Below are 14,264 nucleotides of genomic sequence, written 5' to 3' on the forward strand. Positions count from 1 at the left end.
CAGGCAAATTTGACCTTGGAATATGAATGAAGCAGGGCAAGACTAATAGAGTTTTGCCAAGAGAATGCACTGGTCATAACAAACACCCTCTTCCAACAACACAAGAGAAGACTCTATACATGGACATCACCAGATGGTCAACACCAAAATCAGATTGATCATATTCTTTGCAGCCAAAGATGGAGAAGCTCTATACAGTTAGCAAAAACAAGACCAGGAGCTGACTGTGGCTCAGACCATGAACTCCTTATTGCCAAATTCAGACTGAAATTGAAGAAAGTAGGGAAAACCACTAGACCATTCAGGTATGACCTAAATCAAATCCCTTATGATTATACAGTGGAAGTGAGAAATAGATTTAAGGACCTAGATCTGATAGATAGAGTGCCTGATGAACTATGGAATGAGGTTTGTGACATTGTACAGGAGACAGGGATCAAGACCATCCCCATGGAAAAGAAATGCAAAAAAGCAAAATGGCTGTCAATGCCTTACAAATGCCTTACAAATAGCTGTGAAAAGAAGAGAAGCAAAAAGCAAAGGAGAAAAGGAAAGATATAAACATCTGAATGCAGAGTTCCAAAGAATTGCAAGAAGAGATAAGAAAGCCTTCTTCAGCGATCAATGCAAAGAAATAGAGGAAAACAACAGAATGGGAAAGACTAGAGATCTCTTCAAGAAAATCAGAGATACCAAGGGAACATTTCATGCAAAGATGGGCTCGATAAAGGACAGTAATGGTATGGACCTAACAGAAGCAGAAGATATTAAGAAGAGATGGCAAGAATACACAGAAGAACTGTACAAAAAAGATCTTCATGACCCAGATAATCACGATGATGTGATCACTGACCTAGAGCCAGACATCCTGGAATGTGAAGTCAAGTGGGCCTTAGAAAGCATCACTACGAACAAAGCTAGTGGAGGTGATGGAATTCCAGTTGAGCTATTCCAAATCGTGAAAGATGATGCTGTGAAAGTGCTGCATTCAATATGCCAGCAAATTTGGAAAACTCAGCAGTGGCCACAGGACTGGAAAAGGTCAGTTTTCATCCTAATCCCAAAGAAAGGCAATGCCAAAGAATGCTCAAACTACCGCACAATTGCACTCATCTCACACGCTAATAAAGTAATGCTCAAAATTCTCCAAGCCAGGCTTCAGCAATACGTGAACCGTGAACTTCCTGATATTCAAGGTGGTTTTAGAAAAGGCAGAGGAACCAGAGATCAAATTGCCAACATCCGCTGGATCATCGAAAAACAAGAGAGTTCCAGAAAAACATCTATTTCTGCTTTATTGACTATGCCAAAGCCTTTGACTGTGTGGATCACAATAAACTGTGGAAAATTCTGGAAGAGATGGGAATACCAGACCACCTGATCTGCCTCTTGAGAAACCTCTATGCAGATCAGGAAGCAACAGTTAGAACTGGACATGGAACAATAGACTGGTTCCAAATAGGAAAAGGAGTATGTCAAGGCTGTATATTGTCACCCTGTTTATTTAACTTATATGCAGAGTACATGATTAGAAACGCTGGACTGGAAGAAACACAAGCTGGAATCAAGATTGCCGGGAGAAATATCAATAACCTCAGATATGCAGATGACACCACCCTTATGGCAGAAAGTGAAGAGGAACTCAAAAGCCTCTTGATGCAAGTGAAAGAGGAGAGTGAAAAAGTTGGCTTAAAGCTCAATATTCATAAAACGAAGATCATGGCATCAGATCCCATCACTTCATGGGAAATAGATGGGGAAACAGTGGAAACAGTGTCAGACTTTGCTGGGAGCCGGCATATTGCATATTGAGTGCATATTGCATATTGAGTGCAGCACTTTCCACAGCATCATCTTTCAGGATCTGGAATAGCTCAACTGGAATTCTATCACTGCTGGGAGCCAGCGTGAGGAGCTCCACTCATGACAAAGGTCATGAGGAAGGAGGCTCTGCATACGCAAAGGTGGGATCGAGCCTCAGGAGTCCCCCTGGAAATTCTCGAGCATCTACCCCCAAAACCAGAGTCTGCCTACTTTCTGCTTTGTGCTCTCACCTACACCTCTGACTTTACGGGGGGCTGTCCCCCACTACCTCTCTGAAAAAGAGTTAGCTTACAGCTCCAGTTAATAATTCCTGGGTGTGACAGTGTTTCAACCTACAAACTCCTTTGGAAGTCCTCTAGCCTGCCTGAATAGGTTTTTCCGGCCACATGTGATTGTTCAGAGCCTCCCAACTGTGAGAGGCGGGAGATGTTCTAAACTGTCTAAACACAGAATCCTTTGAGTAGTTAAAAGATTGATTAGAAATTGTATTGGTGAAGGGTTTTTCATTTATTGGGCCAATGTTTGCTGCTAAGTCTCCATACCCCTTACCTGCTGTGTCCCTGGCAGTGTATTGATTAATATAATTGGTGTAAGTAGTAGCTTTAATGTTTGTAACCTTGGACCCTTGAGTTAATTCTTTTCTTGATTGAGCCCACCACACCTTTGCCCAATAGGAATGCAACTTTATCTAATGCTTTTGGAGGGTGGCTCCTGACTTTGGAATAATTACCTTTAGAGAAAAATAAGTTTCTTAAAATGTTAACAGGCCTCCTGGCCAGAAGATGCTGTAATTCACCTGAACTTTTGCATATGATAAGTTTGAAAGCCTGGCTTCGATTAGGATCAGGAACTGCTGTCCTTGCAAGACTCTACCCCTTCCCCCATTATCCTCTATGCACAACTTAAGGTATAAAACTACTTTGGAAAATAAAGTGCGGGCCTTGTTCACCGAAACTTGGTCTCCCCATGTCGCTCTCTCTCTCACTCTGGCTGAGTCTCCATCTGGAGCGCGGAACCCACCATGCTTACTAATTATGCCTGGGCTTCTAAGATCCGACCGGGGAGGCCTCAGTGTCTCCTCTCCTGCAGGAGAATGGAAGGACGCCTGCGGCCTACGTAAGTTGTGCAAACTTCTTGTCTTGAAGTTTTATTGGTCTCCTGTGTAAACCAAGCTACTCAGCCTCTTTTCTCCACTGAATTTCCTCACTGAGCTATCCTCATTCTATTACCCTTTATATCCTTAATTAACGTTTAATTAAGCAGTTGTTTCCTGATCCTCGCCGACGCCGTCTCTCTTTCGAATACCCTGGATCAGCCGGGGCTGGACCCCGGCAAGACTTTATTTTTGGGGGCTCCAAAATCACTGCAGATGGTGACTGCAGCCATGAAATTAAAAGATGTTTACTCCTTGGAAGGAAAGTTATGACCAACCTAGATAGCATATTGAAAAGCAGAGACATTACTTTGCCAACAAAGGTCCGTCTAGTCAGATCAGATCAGATCAATCGCTCAGTCATGTCGGACTCTTTGCGACCCCATGAATCACAGCACGCCAGGCCTCCCTGTCCATCAAGGCTATGGTTTTTCCAGTGGTCATGTATGGATGTGAGAGTTGGACTGTGAAGAAGGCTGAGTGCCGAAGAATTGATGCTTTGAACTGTGGTGTTGGAGAAGACTCTTGAGAGTCCCTTGGACTGCAAGGAGATCCAACCAGTCCATTCTGAAGGAGAACAGCCCTAGGATTTCTTTGGAAGGAATGATGCTAAAGCTGAAACTCCAGTACTTTGGCCACCTCATGCGAAGAGTTGACTCATTGGAAAAGACTCTGATGCTGGGAGGGACTGGGGGCAGGAGGAGAAGGGGACGACAGAGGATGAGATGGCTGGATGGCATCACTGACTCGATGGACGTGAGTCTGAGTGAACTGCAGGAGTTGGTGATGGACAGGGAGGTCTGGCGTGCTGCGATTCATGGGGTCGCAAAGAGTTGGACACGACTGAGCAACTGATCTGATCTGAAGATGCTCTTAACAGGAGTTGGATTTCTGAACACAAGCCACTTGTTCTCCTTGCTTGGTCCTGAAATAAACCTTTCTCTGCTCAAAAAAAAAAAAAAAAAAAAAAAAAAGAAAAAGATGCTATTAAGAAACAGGCCTATGTGCAATGTCTTATTGAGTTCTAGGAGGAAGCCGTGGCTCTAAATTCTAACCAGGGCTCCATGGTATATGGAGAAGTAAGGAAACCAAAGATGCAGTGAAAACAGTCTTTGCCTACTTTACGTGTTGTGTCAGCCTGCTAATGAATGCTGGTTCTAAAACAACAGAAAAGATCATTATAGACTGCAATAATTTCCATAAAGGCGATCAACATGATAACATAAACTGAGGAATATTTATTATTTTCTAAATAAACATTTCTTTATTTGGCCGTGCAGTCACAGCTGTGGCGTGTGGGACCTCTAATTGTGGCGTGGAACTCTTCATTGCAGCATGTGGAATCCAGTCCCCTGACCAAGGGTCCAGCCTGGGCCCCCTGCACCAGGACCTTGGAGTCTTAGCCACGGCGCCACCAGGGAAGTCCCAGGGGCATATCTGCTTTAGAAAAGACTGGGAGTGTCTACACACTGCCCTCAGTTTCCCCTATCGTTAATGTGATTAAAGTACATTTGTCATTACTAGTTAACCAGTATTGACACATTTCTTGAGAACTAAATTCCATACTTTCTTCACATGTTACCTTTTTCTGTCCAAGCGTCCCATCCACCTGATACCACATAATACTCAGTTGTGGTGTCCCGTAAGGTTCTTCTTGGCCGTGAGTTTCTCAGACTTTGCTTATTTTTAATAACCTTGACAGTTTTGAGACGTTCTGGCCAAGTATTTTGAAGAATTTCCTTCAGATTGAATTTTTCTGACAGTGAGACAAAGGGTTCTGGGTTTTGGGAAGAAAGACACGGAGGTGAAGCATCATTCTAACCACGTCGTGTCAAGGGCACATACTGAAAACATGGCTTCACTGTTGACATTGACTTTGATCACCGGATGGAGGTTGCATTTGTCATGTGCTCCAGTGTAAACTTACCTTTTTTCCTCCCTTTCCATGTTGGTTTTTTGGGAAGGAAGTCACCACTTACTTTCACGCTTGAGGAATATAGAGTTTGTTATTCAGTCGCTCAGTCGAGTCTGACTCTTTGCGATCCCATGGACTGCAGCACCCCAGGCTTCCCTGTCTTCCACTATGTCCCGGAGTTTGCTCAAACTCATGTCCATATAATACTGAGTTATTCTCCCCCAGATTGAGAAGGAAGTATCTACTGTTTGGGACATTTGTCTGTTCTCCCTCTTTAAGTTTATTCAATTATGTATTTATATCAGCATCTAATCATGATTATTTATTTTGTCCTTTAGGTCCTAATCCATATTGCTTTATTTTTTTTTTTTCATATTGCTTTATTTTTTGACAATGAACCGTTTTCCTTATTACAAGCAAGAAGTGGGGAAAGATAAAAGGAAGGAAGGACCGGAGTAAAATGGGGGATGGTTCTTCTTGCGGTTTAGTCACTAAGTCGTGTCTGACTCTTTGCAACCCCATGGACTGTAACCTGCCAGGCTTCTCTGTCCATGGGATTCTCCAGTCAAGAATACTGCAGTGGGTTGCCGTTTCTTTATCCAGGGGATCTTTCTGACCCAGGGATGAAACCCAGGTCTCTTGCATTGGCAGGCGAATTCTTTACCACTAAGTTCAGTTCAGTTCAGCTCAGTTGCTCAGTCATGTCTGACTCTGCACGACCCCATGAATCGTAGCACACCAGGCTTCCCTGTCCATCACCAACTCCCAGAGTTCACCCAGACCCACGTCCATCGAGTCAGTGATGCCATCCAGCCATCTCATCCTCTGTTGTCCCCTTCTCCTCCTGCCCCCAATCGCTCCCAGCATCAGAGTCTTTTCCAATGAGTCAACTCTTCCCATGAGGTGGCCAAAGTATTGGAGTTTCAGCTTCAACATCAGTCCTTCCAAAGAAATCCCAGGGCTGATCTCCTTCAGAATGGACTGGTTGGATCTCCTTGCAGTCCAAGGGACTCTCAAGAGTCTTCTCCAACACCACAGTTCAAAAGCATCAATTCCTCAGTGCTCAGCCTTCTTCACAGTCCAACTCTCACATCCATACATGACCACTGGAAAAACCATAGCCTTGACTAGACAGACCTTTGTTGGCAAAAGTAATGTCTTTGATTTTCAATATGCTATCTAGGTTGGTCATAACTTTCCTTCCAAGGAGTAAGCGTCTTTTAATTTCATGGTTGCAGTCACGATCTGCAGTGATTTTGGAGGCCCCAAAAATAAAGTCTGACACTGTTTCCACTGTTTCCCCATCTGTTTCCCATGAAGTGATGGGACCAGATGCCATGATCTTCATTTTCTGAATGTTGAGCTTTAAGCCAACTTTTTCACTCTCCTCTTTCACTTTCATCAAGAGGCTTTTTAGTTCCTCTTCACTTTCTGCCATAAGGGTGGTGTCATCTGCATATCTGAGGTTATTGATATTTCTCCCGGCAATCTTGATTCCAGCTTGTGCTTCTTCCAGCCCAGCGTTTCTCATTATGTACTCTGCATACAAGTTAAATAAGCAGGGTGACAATATACAGCCTTGACATACTCCTTTTCCTATTTGGAACCAGTCTGTTGTTCCATGTCCAGTTCTAACTGTTGCTTCCTGACCTGCATAGAGGTTTCTCAAGAGGCAGGTCAGGTGGTCTGGTATTCCCATCTCTTCCAGAATTTTCCACAGTTTATTGTGATCCACACAGTCAAAGGCTTTGGCATAGTCAATAAAGAAGAAATAGATGTTTTTCTGGAACTCTCTTGCTTTTTTGATGATCCAGCAGATGTTGGCAATTTGATCTCTGGTTCCTCTGCCTTTTCTAAAACCACCTTGAACATCAGGAAGTTCACGGTTCACGTATTGCTGAAGCCTGGCTTGGAGAATTTTGAGCATTACTTTACTAGTGTGTGAGATGACTGCAATTGTGCAGTAGTTTGAGCATTCTTTGGCATTGCCTTTCTTTGGGATTAGGATGAAAACTGACCTTTTCCAGTCCTGTGGCCACTGCTGAGTTTTCCAAATTTGCTGGCATATTGAGTGCAACACTTTCACAGTATCATCTTTCAGAATTTGAAATAGCTCAAGTGGAATTCTATCACCTCCACTAACTTTGTTCGTAGTGATGCTTTCTAAGGCCCACTTGACTTCACATTCCAGGATGTCTGGCTCTAGGTCAGTGATCACATCATCGTGATTATCTGGGTCATGAAGATCTTTTTTGTATAGTTCTTCTGTGTATCCTTGCCATCTCTTCTTAATATCTTCTGCTTCTGTTAGGTCCATACCATTTCTGTCCTTTATTGAGCCCATCTTTGCATGAAATGTCCCCTTGGTATCTCTAGTTTTCTTGAAGAGATCTCTAGTCTTTCCCATTCTGTTGTTTTCCTCTATTTCTTTGCATTGATCGCTGAAGAAGGCTTTCTTATCTCTTCTTGCTATTCTTTGGAACTCTGCATTCAGATGTTTATATCTTTCCTTTTCTCCTTTGCTTTTCGCTTCTCTTCTTTTCACAGCTATTTGTAAGGCCTCCCCAGACAGCCATTTTGCTTTTTTGCATTTCTTTTCCATGGGGATGGTCTTGATCCCTGTCTCCTGTACAATGTCACGAACCTCATTCCATAGTTCATCAGGCACTCTATCTATCAGATCTAGGCCCTTAAATCGATTTCTCACTTCCACTGTATAATCCTAAGGGATTTGATTTAGGTCATACCTGAATGGTCTAGTGGTTTTCCCTACTTTCTTCAATTGCAGTCTGAATTTACCACTAAGGAAGCAAGAAAAGAGATGAGATTTCTTTTCTTGTTCTGTCTTTTGAACGTCCATCCATTTCAGAGAAGAGATGCAGGGCAAAAGTTAGGCCTGGCGGGACTTCCCTGGTGGTCCAGTGGCTAAGACTGCACACCCGCCATGCAGAGGCCTTGATCCCTGGCCGGCCGCAACAAAGATCAAAGATTCTGTGTGCCCCACCTAAGAGCTGGAGCAGCCAAATATCCTTAAAAAATTAGACCACGTGTTCAGCCACTGGGTTCTTCCATTCCCTCTTCTGATGTCATCCCATACTCAACATCAAAGTGTGAGATTGTGAGACCTAAAGATGGAAAAAGACATGTTCTCTCTTTAGGGAACTACCAGGCCAGAGAGGGTAACAACATGATAACCAATCACCGTGATCTGAGGCAACAAGGGCTAAACTGAAACGCACATCAAGCACGGTGAGACGCTGGGTTAGCCACAGGAGCCTGCAGAGGCTGCAGCATCGGAGCGCCTGAGGAAAGATGAGCTGGAGTTGTCTAGGAAAACGATCAGGGGGCACACTCCAAAAGAGATGGACGTTTGGACTGCCAGGAGGAACTAACAGAATTGCTTATTTTACCATTAGAGGAAAAAAAATTATATTTTCCCAAGACATCAAGATTACAAGGAATAAAACAACCAGAATACTAAGGCTTTGTAAGACATGAGAAAGAGGGAAAAGAATATACACCGTGCAGTCTTAAAAGAGTTGTGCCGATGCATGAAACAAGAAAACATCTCTGAACTATTGACCCCAATATTTGAGAACTGGCATTTTTATTTAGATGTGTGCTGAATCTTTTGTGCCCAGTTATTATCAGAGTTCTCTTCGTTAATGTAACACAAATTCAACTTTTTTCTTGAGTCTGATAATTATGTCTTGAGGTCACACAGTGTCCCCGGATAATTATTATAGCTTGCTCTTATACATATCTCTAAGGGTTCTAACTCTGTTTAATAAGGCTCAGGGTAATAATCCAGGGAGTGGTAATTACTGAGCTGAAGCCCTGGTCTCCTGACAAATCTCTTGCTCCTGTGTCAGCATTCAAAACTCCAACACCCATTTCTGGTTCTTGTAAGCTTTTGAAACTAATTATTTCTTTTGTTTACTTTTTAAAAAATACCCATGGCCTTTGGTGACTCCCTTTACCAGCTTCACTCATTAAGACAAGTGAGAACAGGACATGCTGTATTTTCAGATGCCTCACCCCCCGACCGTCAGAGTAGAAATCTTGTGTGTGTACAGTACTTTCCCACATGCATAGCTCTTTCAAGAATATTACCATCTTTATCCTCTTAACAGAATCCCTACGAAACAAACGTTATAACGTACATTTGTCAGACTGAGAAATGGATCATCAAGACACTTAAGGGATTTGCCCAAGGTCACTCAGCTAGTAAGGGGCAGGCTGTCTGTCAACTTAAGTGCTCTGATTAAGTCCAGCTCATGCTGAAGGCAGCTCACAAGTTCTCAAACAAATGATGTTTCAGTGCATTGTGTGGTTCTAAATATGAAACTCCATAATCCACATCTGCTTTATGAAAACTTGGATTCCATGTTTTAACTGGTCCATTCCCTCTCACCATATTTGCAAAGATTTGTGTGAATATCAACCCAGCAGATGTAAACAAATCAACCTAATGACTGGAAGCAAATGTTCAAACCTTTGAACATTATCTAATCCAAACTTCTAATTTTTACAAAAAAAAAAAAAAAAAAAAGTGGGCAGGACTCTTAGAAGGTTCCAGCACCTGTCAGTGACAACACCAGACTTAGAACCCTGGCCCACTCTGTCATCAGCCCAGTGCTCTTTCCAACTGACCACGTGAAATGAAAGAACGAGACAGCTTCTCAGAGCCTGCCGTCTAAAACATGCTATCATGGTTATCGGCCTTCGGGTCCTAGCTTGGAATCTGGTCTCAGAAATAGTAGTATTATCTTCCAACTGTATAGCACGTTTCCATTTACAAAATGTTTTCACATGTACTTAAGCCTCAAGAACAAAATGTTTCTAGCTTGCTCTTACATTATCCTTATTTGACAAATGGGGAGTCCACCTAGGTTCTGAGAGTCTGAGTGGTCTGCCCAAGGTCCTTTGATGGCAAGTGTATTTCTCTTTCTACTTTTTTGTGCTTCCTTTACAGTAAACTAGTTACAGGACTATCAGGGGAGATTGCATATCCAAACAGGTAAGCTGCCTTGCCCAGGAATTTAAATTTATGTTTGAACTGACATTTGTCATCATTATAAAAGTAGTCCATAATTATTAAAGAAAGTGCATAAGTGACTAGAAATTAAAAGTTATTAAAATTCATCTTTATTCCCACTACTCAAGAACAACTGTTATTAGCATTTTGTTAAATTTCCACTTGATCTCTTATATAGCATACTTTTAATGTACCTGTAATAATACGTTATCCTCTTTCACGAAAAGCTGTGTTCATTTCCTGCGTCGTTCAAACCTACAATTGACATAGGTTTTTATAACTAAGATTCCATCATGTTCTTAAGAAATTATTGTTTGAGAGATCATGGCCAATGTTTTATTTAAAAATTCTCTTACATATAGATCCTATAGCATATGATATCTGCTAAGTCACTTCAGTTGTGTCCGACTCTGTACGGCCCCATAGACGGCAGCCCACCAGGCCCCCCCATCCCTGGCATTCTCCAGGCAAGAACTGCCGAGGACCAGCCCCGCTGATCCAGGGTATTCGAAGGGGAGACGGCGTCGGCGACCTATTCAAATGGTAATTAGAGATATAAAGAGTAATAGAATGAGGATAGCTCAGCAGGAAAATTCAGTGGAGAAAAGAGGCTGAGTAGCTTGGTTTATGCGGAAAATCAATATAACCCGTGACACCAGGTTAGCTCTGACCACGGAGGCCGCAGGCGCCCTCTCGAATAGCGGAAGGTGCCCCACCTTAGACACCTTCTCGAGTGGGTCTTAGAAGCCCAGGCAAATAAATGGTCGCAGAGGATATCCACGCTCCAGATGGAGACTTCAGCCGGAAGTTAAAGGAAAGAATGACATGGGGAGACCAAGCATTGGTGAGTAAGGCCCATAGCTTTATTTTTAACAGGGGCTTTTATACCCTAAGTTACACATAGAGGATAATAGGGGATGCAAAGTCAGCAGTCTTTGATTCTTATCAAAAACCAGGGTTTCCTTCCTGCAAATTTATCGTATACAAATGGTTTAGGTGATTTACATCATCTTCTGGCCAGAAGGCCTACTAACATTTTATGACTCTTGACAAGGACTTATCAACAAAGACTTATTTTCTCTAAGAGTAATTATTTTAAGGTTTGGCGCCATCTTCCAAAGATAAAATTGCATTCCTATAGGGCGGATGTGTAATGGGTTTACAACAAAGGAAAGAATTTATTACCTTAAGGGTCTAAAGTTGCTAGCACCAAGGCCACTACTTATTTTTTCTACATACCAACTATATTAATTAATACACATTCAAGGATACAATAAAGGGGATGTGAAAACTTGGCAGCAAGCATTGGCTCATCAATGAAATCCTTTACTAGTCTTATTCTGACAGTTTCTAACTCTCTGAGAGGTTCTAAGCTATTCGAATATCTTAAGCTTCCTGTGCCTCTCGAGGTTGGGAGACTGTAAACAATCGGATGCATAGCTGTAGGAGTCCGGGTAAACTTGTCAGGTGAGTTAGAGAGCCATCTGAGGGGTTTGGATTTAAACACTCCTAATTGCCCAGGAACTTTATTAATTGGAGCTGTAAGTTAACTCTTTGACAGAGAGAGCGAGATGGTGGTAGGGGACAGCCCCCAGTAAAGTCAGAGGTGAGAGCACAAAGCAATAAAGTAGGCAGACTCTGGTTTTTTGGGGGGTAGATGCTCGAGAATATCCGGGCGGACTCCTGAGGCTCGATCCTGCCTTTGCGTATGCCGAGCCTCCTTCCTCATGACCTTTGTCACGAGTGGAATGCCTCACCAGCTCCCGGCAAAGAACACTGGAGTGGGTTGCCATTTCTGTCTCCTCAATGATATCTAGGAGTTAAAATAACCCAACTGGGGTGGGGGGTGGGTGAATGGAAATTCAGATAAAGGAAGGGAAGCCCGTGTTGATGACTGCTGGGGCTGAGTGAAGGCCCTTAGGGGTTCCCTGGACTTCTCTTGCTATTTGCATATTTTGACATTCAGTTGAGTTCAGTTCAGTCTCTCAGTTGTGTCCGACTCTTTGTGACCCCCATGGACTGCAGCACGCCAGACCTCCCTGTCCATCACCAACTCCCAGAGTTTACTCAAACTCATGTCCATTGAGTCAGCAATGCCATCCAGCCATCTCATCCTCTGCCATCCCCTTCTCCTCCTGCCCTCAATCTTTCCCAGCATCAGGGTCTTTTCCAGTGAGTCAGCTCTTCGCATCAGGTAGCCAAAGAATTGGAGTTTCAGCTTCAGCATTTTAACAATACCCACAATAAAAAGTTGTGGGGTTTTTTTGTTTTTTTTTTTAAGAAAAATATCTCATCATGTGGGCTTATCAGGTGGTGCAATGGTAAAGAATCCACCTGCAACGCAGGAGACAGCGGATTAGATCTCCAGATCAGGAAGACCCCTGGAGGAGGAAATGGCAACCCACTCCAGTACTCTTGCCTGGGAAATTTCGTGGACAGAGAAACCTGGTGGGCTACAGTCCACAGGGTCACAGAGAGTTGGACACGACTTATCCACTGAGCTTTCTCAATCACACACACATCTCATTATGTGATTGTTGAGGTGTGTCCTAGACGCAGACTGTCATTCTCAGCTCTGCACGCTCTCCCCGCCGCCACGTGACCTGGCTGCACCCTGGACTGGGCAGGGCAAGCTGGCAGGCTCCCTGGATGCTGGTCTTGGTCATGTGACTCTCTCTGACCAATGGAAGGTTAGCATACACGATGGGGCACAGATTTCAGACACGCTGACTTGGTTTGACTAATCCCGTTACCTTCCTGTATCACAATGAGAAAACCACACCCCAGGAAGCGTGACGCTTCACTCTGGACCAAAAACAACGCGCGTGCAGAAGACGAAACCCAGTCTGAAGACAAGCCTGTGCCGCCTGCAGCTTGGATCAGAGCAACCCACACTGGCCCACAGCCACCGGCACAATTGTTTTAAGTAAATAAGTATATTCACGCTTATAGGTCACTGGGTTTGGGACTGGTTTGCTACACAACATCTTCGAAGCAAGAGCTGATTAATACAGAGTCAAACCATGCTACCCAAACTGAACGTTTTAGATGTGTCCAGTTTTTTAATAATACAATTAATGCACTTTTTTTTGCACCTAAGACGGCTCCATTATTTCTGATCATTAAGTTCAGATGTGCTGTTTATATGGGTAGGTTGAGAAAGTTTTATTTACGGATATTTTTCTAAAAAGGAAAATTATGAAGAGAATCGGAACAAGCTCATTCTTTTCTTCCTGATGTCAGAAAGATTGTAAATGTAATTGTTTTTTGACATTCAAAAGGATTCTTTCCTGTTTCTCATGGAACTTGCTGAAACTAGCTCATCTGTTATCTTTCTCAAGTTCTGCCTCTTTCTTTCCAAATCCCAAGAACAAAAAAGCACAGAGGCCAGCTTGTGTAGTAGCCGCACCCACTGTTAGGTGGGCGGGCTTCACTGCGAATAAAAGTGCTCTTTCGTTTGATTTTCTAGACACCGATCTATCTTAATGGATATATGTGGTACGTTCAGTTTACAAAAACTGGAACTGAATCAGTGAACCCCACCTAGACCCATTCTTCACCTGGGAAAGTCAGCAATGTATGGCTGAGAAGTGAGCCGAAAGGTATTATGAGTATCTATAGGCGACGGAACCAGGCGTCCGATGTTGCAACAATTTAATAATTATTTGAAGAAAGTCTCTGACCTCTTCTGAGTCACCACTGTGCTGAGAATTGGAGTTGTTCTCATGGAAATTCCAACTATGCTTTGTAAGTGCATCTAAGATAAGGCAGAAGTAGAATGGAGAGACGGGAAAGGGACGAGGGAAGGGAAGGAGAAGGAGGTGGCGGGAGACGGAAGGCCCGGGGAGGTTGGGGAGGTCGGGGAGACACAGACATTCTTAGCACACTTGATGCAACAGCTCCCAGAGGAGGAAAGGGGGACAGTGAGGAGTGAGTGTTGGGGGAGGAGGCGGAGCAGAAAGAAGGGGCTGCTCCTGGGGGCAGCGTGAGGGTTGCTTTTACATATATGTATCATTTCTTATGTGTTTATTTATTTATTTTTGTTTTTGGTTTTTTTTTTTACATATATGTATTATTTCTTATTTTTTTGTTTTGGAGGGTTTTTACATACATGTGTTATTTATTACTTGTTTATTTATTTTTACATATATCTATTATTTCTTATTTTGTTTATTTTTGTTTTGGGGGTTTTTACATATATGTGTTATTTATTTTTTATTTTTCTTTTTTTTTTTACATATATGTATTATTCCTGATTTGTTCGTTTATCTGTTCATTTTTGGCTGCACTGGGTCTTTGTAACCACCCGCAGGCCTTCTCTAGTTGCCCTGAGC

General features: G+C 43.0%; 1 long non-coding RNA gene across 1 annotated transcript in view; it reads right to left on the minus strand.

Moving 5' to 3' along the window:
* The window catches only part of LOC138990928 (uncharacterized), a 51,392-nt gene that overhangs the window by 31,467 nt on the left and 5,661 nt on the right, over window positions 1-14,264 (minus strand). The gene's annotated exons all lie outside the window — the stretch shown is intronic.

This window comes from Bos mutus, chromosome 15 (assembly GCF_027580195.1).
Source record: "Bos mutus isolate GX-2022 chromosome 15, NWIPB_WYAK_1.1, whole genome shotgun sequence".
Taxonomy (NCBI): domain Eukaryota; kingdom Metazoa; phylum Chordata; class Mammalia; order Artiodactyla; family Bovidae; genus Bos; species Bos mutus.